The sequence below is a fragment of the Mauremys reevesii genome, linkage group 8 (assembly GCF_016161935.1).
Source record: "Mauremys reevesii isolate NIE-2019 linkage group 8, ASM1616193v1, whole genome shotgun sequence".
In the NCBI taxonomy this organism is placed as follows: domain Eukaryota; kingdom Metazoa; phylum Chordata; order Testudines; family Geoemydidae; genus Mauremys; species Mauremys reevesii.
Window position 1 is genome coordinate 45,989,757 of NC_052630.1, and position 6,378 is coordinate 45,996,134.

Sequence of the window (6,378 nt, forward strand, 5' to 3'; positions counted from 1 at the left end):
CCGACCCCTGACACTCAGCTCTGGACAGATCAGAAATCATTAAAGCCTCAGAGAGAGTAGGCGACGGCATTTAACTTGAACCCAGATCCTGAATTCCTAACCAGGCAAAACTCCCTTTGCCATCAACGGGGCTTGTGACCGAGTGAAGAAATGGGGGCCCATAGACTGGGAGAGCTGTGTGGAGAAATGGGAAAACGTCTGATTCGTTCAATTAGCGCTGAGCCAGTTCAGAGGTTTTCGCGAGCCCCGTTTTGCAGAAAGATATACTCACAAACTTCCGTCCTCGACTTGAACAGTCGAACCAAGAGAGAGGGGCGTCTGACATGCCCCCAAGTGTAATGCTGTAGCAGCTTGAATAGCCTCATAAGGGATGAATTACTGCACGGACAGCAGGTAAAATATGACGTGCTTATTTGTAGAGATTGCGGCTCGCGCTCTCTCTCAAAAAAAAATCTTTTCTATTGAAGAGGGGTCAGCGAGAACCAAGAGGGTGCGTGAGTTTTGAGTGAGGGAACTCCCCAGGAGAGAGAAAGACCCATGTGTTTAAATGGCCGGAGCCTGGGCTCCAAGCTGCCATCGCCAGTCCAGAATTTCCAGCCCCCTGATCTGGGAAAAGAACATTTGATGCCATCAAAGGGCTGCAGATTGAAACCAGATGTGCTTTCCTCGGCTCTTTCCATGCATTTAATTAAGGAGCCGGGATAGAGGAGACTTTTTCATCATTAGGTCTCCCCCCTCCTCCTCCCCCCAAAGTTTCCCCTTCCCAGCCTGGAGCGCCCAGAACTGTGCCAGCGCCGCGTTTTCTCTTTGCATGGACAAATCTGCGCTAGCTAGAGAATCCGCGGGCCTGTGTGTGCGTGATTAAATGCGTGTTTGGAATCCGTGTGTGTCCTGGGGTTGGAGGGAATGTTTTTCTGTGTGTGTGTCCGTCCGGAAGCTCGGGGCAGAGCGTGTCTGTGTGTTGAACACGAGTGTCTGCCTTCCTGAGTGGGTCTGCCTGTGTGCCTAGATTTGTGCGTGGGTGTGTTGGGACGAATGTGGGGATCTGCGCGTGGGTGCCTGTGTCTAGCTGCAGCTTTGTGTTTCCCTTACTCGAGTCTGCCTTTCAGGAGCCAGGTAGCTGGACACAACCCAGCCAGCTCCCCAACGCTGAGCCCGACCCCTGCCTTTTCACCGCGGTGCTGCTGCTTTCGCTTTGAATTTGGCTCCGCTTGTCCATGCCTGGCCCGGCGGCTGGTGCTCGCGGGCGCTAGGGAGTGGCCGGACAGCCTGGTGGTGCGGGTTTGCCCGCGAGGTGGCGTTACTGTTCCCGAGGGCAGCCCGAGCTGCCGCGGCTGGCCACGGGGGGCAGCAGAGAGGCCGCGCGTGGGGGACACGCGGGCCGGGACAGCTGCGGGCGAGGGGCAGTATCCCGGCTGCGCTAGGTCCAAGCAGCTGCGCCTGGTGCACCGGGCGAAGGGGTTGAGGCCAGAGAGCCAGCGTGGGTGCTGCGAGAAACGAGGGATCCTTAAAGTACGGAGCAGGGGTGGGGGGAGGGGAATAGGACACTGGAGCTTCTCCGCGCCGGGTGCCTTCGGGATGAATTATTGTCGCCTCCACCCCCATGCCGGGAGGAGCTCACCCCTGCCTAGGGCCGGCAGCCAACCTGTGACCAGAGCAGATACACAGGGCCGGGACACCGAGCCCTGGGCTCCATTCTGCGATCCTCCGCCGGACCTGCAGGGTCAGCCCCGCCCGCAGTGCCCCAGATGGGAAGGATGCGGGAGGAGAGCTGGTTTGCAGTCGGATCTGAGTGATGGCGTGTCCAGTCCCCGCGCCCAGCCCCAGGGCTCGCTCCTATCTGTATTTACAGGGGACTATAAACCGCACCCAGCTCCGCGCAGGGATCGGGCTGCGGCCTGTAAGACCTCCCAGGGCTCAGAACCAGTACCAGGTGACCCGCTCCCCACAGCCAGCATAACATGAGCGGAAATGGGGGCGATTTTCATGCCCCGCCGCGGAATTAAATTCCCCCACGCGGGAGAGGAACAAGACGATCCTCCGAAATCTTCATTAATCCCTCAAACAACTGCCTAGGCGAGTTGGATTTATTTAACCCAGCTCTTTGCGACAAACAACCAGTCGTGGGAGAGCCCGCTGTCCCGGCCCGCCCTTTAAAACGAACAGGGCTAGAGACACCCAAATCAGCCCCAGGTTTCCCCAGCTTGTGATTAGAGAGGGTGGTAAATAAAAGGAAAGAGAAATCTAGGCGATGGATCTCTATCAGGTACACACCTAATCTAGGAGAGGAAGGACGAAGGGGGCTGGAATTGCACACAGGCCAGAGGGGAGAGACAAGAAATTAGCTCATTTCATGCGTACCAAATCAAGCCCTGCAGATATTAGCGGCCAAAGCCTCAGCTGGGGATCAATGGGTATTAGGCACAGGCCCCTGGCGTTTCACAGTGGCAATTCACCCCAGCTGCCCAAGAGGGATGGAGAGAAGGAGAGTGGGTGTCTGTGGGAAGGAGGGAAGATCCGTTTTAGCTGTGCGCACTGCCGGAGTTAAGCGGTGTGAACGGGAGCTGAAATCGGGGCGGGTGGTGGCAGGAACGCTCCCCCCGGTGATCGCTGCTCCAGGAGAGCGGGCCGCTGCGAGCTGAACACACCGAACCGGCTGGGTCCGAGGGAGAGGCCCTAGTGCCTGCTGCGGCCTGGGGGTAGCTGAAGATGGGGGAGCTGCTGCGATCTCTTCTCCTAAGGGGCCATCACCCCCTTCCGCTCGGCCCTCAGCTCGAGACCACTTCCAGCCCAAGCGTAGCTGGAAGGGAAACTGAACATCCCCCGCTCCCCGCGGCTGCTGAGCGCCCCCCCAGTAGGCAGGAGCTGGGGTTCCTGCAGCGCCTTACGCACGTGCCGCGTCCCTTAAACACGAGCCGCTTCGGCCCGAGCCCCGCCGGTGGGACACCTCAGCGGGCCAGCCAGATAGGACAGTGGGGCTGGCGCGGGGAGAACGAGCAAAGGTTTCCCTAAGCTACCTCTGCCGGGCGTGGACACGTAGCGGGGTCGAATGGTTGTACGTTGCTACCATGAGCCCCAGCCTGCAAAATAAATGTGCACGGTGCTATGTCAAATGTACGTTTATCCTGGTAAGAACATGCAAAACGTTTTACATCGCCCCATAGACGTATATGGTATGTTGTGTATCTGTAACATGTAGCATACATACGTGTAGATGTTGCTATGTTAATGTTTGCATGTATGGCCGCATGTATGCAATAAACTTGGCGTAACTTAGTGAGTTAAAATGGTTGTAGGTTGATACCATAATATACAACGAGGTATAGATTTAATCTTGGTGTACGTTGTATAGGTAACACGCAAACCTACCTCATTAAAGTACATTTATTGAATGTTATTTTACGTGTTTTCACCAAAGCAGCTGATAATACAAGTAAACGTAGCTATGTAACATGTTGACATGTTAGTACCATGGCACAGGTACATGCAATAATTAAATGTACATACAATCAATGTCAAGGTGGTTTTTTATTCGGGATTTTCTGCCCATATTGCAATAAGCTATTACGAACTTTGTCCTGCGTTCTACACCAAAACCCTATTCAACGGGATAAACACCGTGTATTAATTCATATAAATTTAATATTTGCACTGTAACAGTACCCACCGTTTTTTTTCTTTAAATTTAACCTACACGCCTGATTATTTTTCCTTCGCGTTTAACGGACTAGAGATTAATCTTTTCAAATCTGTCTGAGCAAAAGAAACAAAAATGAAGCCTTTATAAATGGAAACATTAAATTCCACAAAACAACTTTGGAGATGTGAAAGGAATGTTCTCTCTCAAAACTTTCCAGAGAAGTGTACAAAAATAGAAGTAAATTGATGGAAAACAGCACCCTCCCGAACTAATAAGCGTGCAAAGGAGCTATTTAGGCATCCCATTCTTTTCACCTGTCTTCCGCTCCAGTTCACGAAAGTAACTCACAAACCCTCGGCAGCGCAGTTATTTTGGCTTTGGCTTGTTTCTCTGTGCATGCATCACAACGTGAAAGCTAATTCGTTTAAGCTAGGTCTATTCCACCCCCACATCCTGCCTGCATTTCTTCTATACCCCAGCCCTGCCCAGGGGATGCTTCAAAGCTTGCCAAGGGCTACAAACTGTTGTTGGACCAGACAAGCAAATTTCATCTCTCTTTATCTCTCTGGTTGGCTGCTGTGGATTGAGGGGAATGAATATACGGCGGTAACTTTATAGTCTCAGCCCACAGACCTAATTACATATGTAATCTGGACCTCAAAAAATGAGCCTGATTTCTTTCCTCTCCCTAAACTTTAGCCATTTCTGTTAATTTGAGTCAAGGCTAAACAAACCAGAGTAGCTTAACCTGCCTGTTTCATTTGCATTTTGTTTGCGGTGTGGTTGTAACTATGTTGGTCCCAGGATATTAGAGAGACAAGGTGCGGGAGGGAATATCTTTTATTGTAGTAAGAAATCTTTAACATTTTGAATCTCAACATCCATTGTTATTAAATAATTGACTCTTCCACTATCTGGCCCCTCCCCCTAATTTCCGGCAACTGAAAATTTAAATAGATAAAAAGAATACATGTTTAAAATCCATAATTCCACATAAGTGTGAACATTTGAATAGATACAAATTGAAAAACATGAGATAATATTGATTATTTTAAGCATAATTATTAAACATTAAAATCGAATTCTGCCATAATACATCAGAATAAAGCCGCTGGCCAGGCACAATGATCTCAGCACATTTTACCAATATTAATTGACACAAGCCCCGTGGGCCATATAGGTGGGGGAAACTGAGGCAGAGGGCAGTGACCTGTCTTGCCTTCAGTAAACGAATGAGCAAATAGCAGAGGTGGGAACAGAACCCAGCTCTCTTGACGCCTAAGCTTTAATCTAAGACTCTCCTGCCCCGTGTGCTCCCCGGCAGTATGGAGAACATAACAGGATTTATATGGTGTAATTGAACAATGACACCGCAAATGCTGAAATAACAGGTTATTTCAACACTTGCCTGGTCGTGAACATGTAATTTCAGCACTTATTGACTTATCACTAGCCTGCTTCCAGCTGAACACGTGATTCCCCTCCTTGTCTTCAGCTGCCATCTTGCCCAGAAAACACCTAAAACCAGGAGCAGGGCTTTGGCTGCGTGTTTTGTGTGGGTGGGCTTTTCAAATGCAATTGACCAAAGGAGGTGTAGGACACCAATTTTCACATGGGCTGGACCCCCCTGTGCTGCAAGTACCAGGCAGTGGGAGTTCCTGTCTCACGGAGCTGTGCCTGGGCATTGCAACGTGGTACGAAGGGTCATGGTGGTGACCCCATGGACCATATCGCAACAACATTCAAATTTGGTCAGGATGGAGAGGTGGCTGGGCCAAACCTGGATGGCTCCATGACCCTGTTTGGCAGCTCACAATGCCCAGAGTGGGAGCCGAGCCCAGCCCCATGGGACAGGAGCTGCCTCTGTCAGTTGAGCGGGGCCGGGGACAGCTCACTGTCCAACTCACCCCTCATTCCCACTACTCCTGGGTTGTAAAAATGCAGCTCTGCCTAAAACCCTTCCTCCAGTCCTGGACTTTCCATTCATTCCTCTCTGGAGGTCCACTTCTCCTCTGTTCATATTTCCCAGACTGCTTTTCTGGTCCTTTGGCTAATGCCTTCATGCACCACTAGATCAGCATCTGCTGGCCTTGCAAAGTGCAGGTCCTACCTCTTTCTTGGTGTTATCCATCTCCCACAATCTTTCCCAAGACCTATACTGTTCCTGGATATAAAAGAATCCTTCAGCAAAGACTAAGCACCTGGATTAGTACATCCTCTCACTCATCTGGGCTTATATCTTAAGATGTCTTGCAATCCTTGCCCACTCTTGACTCCTAGTGGCTTTGATGTAAGCAGCACAAGATTCCACCCACCCTGGTGTCACACGGCAGAGACGGAGGGTCCCGGAGATAATTGTTGTCCTGTCTGGAGTCAGATACTGTAGGGCTAATCTGCAGTCAATTTTGCCTGTCCCCTCTCAGTTGTCACCAGTGAATAGTGGCCTGGCTCATATTTTTACTAGTACCACTGATTTAAGTTCCCTGTAAGCTGTGCGGCTGCACAGCAGCCTATTTAGCACCTCACAGGCACTCAGGGAAGCTGCCTGGGGATCTGCCACCCCTTCCCCAGCCTAGACCGCCCCCCCCAACCTGCCATGGCTGGGGTGCCCGGCCCAGACTCAGGTGGAGCAGCCCAGCCCGGACCCAGGCATGGCTGGAGTGACCAGCCCGGACCCAGGTGCCACTGCAGGGAGAGAGAGCTGGGGAGAGTCCTCTCTCCCCTCCAAAGCCCCCTCC

The 6,378-nt window shown here is 51.6% G+C and overlaps 1 protein-coding gene across 6 annotated transcripts in view; it reads right to left on the reverse strand.

The window, feature by feature from the left end:
* Positions 1-3,034, reverse strand: part of PRRX1 (paired related homeobox 1) — an 84,157-nt gene extending 81,123 nt beyond the window's left edge. For 2 of the 6 annotated variants that reach the window (XM_039483236.1, XM_039483242.1), the window contains exon 1: positions 1,622-2,103. The gene's annotated coding sequence lies outside the window, so the exon portion shown is untranslated. Of the gene's footprint in view, positions 1-271; positions 570-1,621; positions 2,104-2,361; positions 2,803-3,017 lie in introns of those variants that run through there. The other 4 variants (XM_039483239.1, XM_039483240.1, XM_039483241.1 and 1 more) reach the window with 4 other exon arrangements.
* Positions 3,035-6,378: the final 3,344 nt, after the last annotated feature.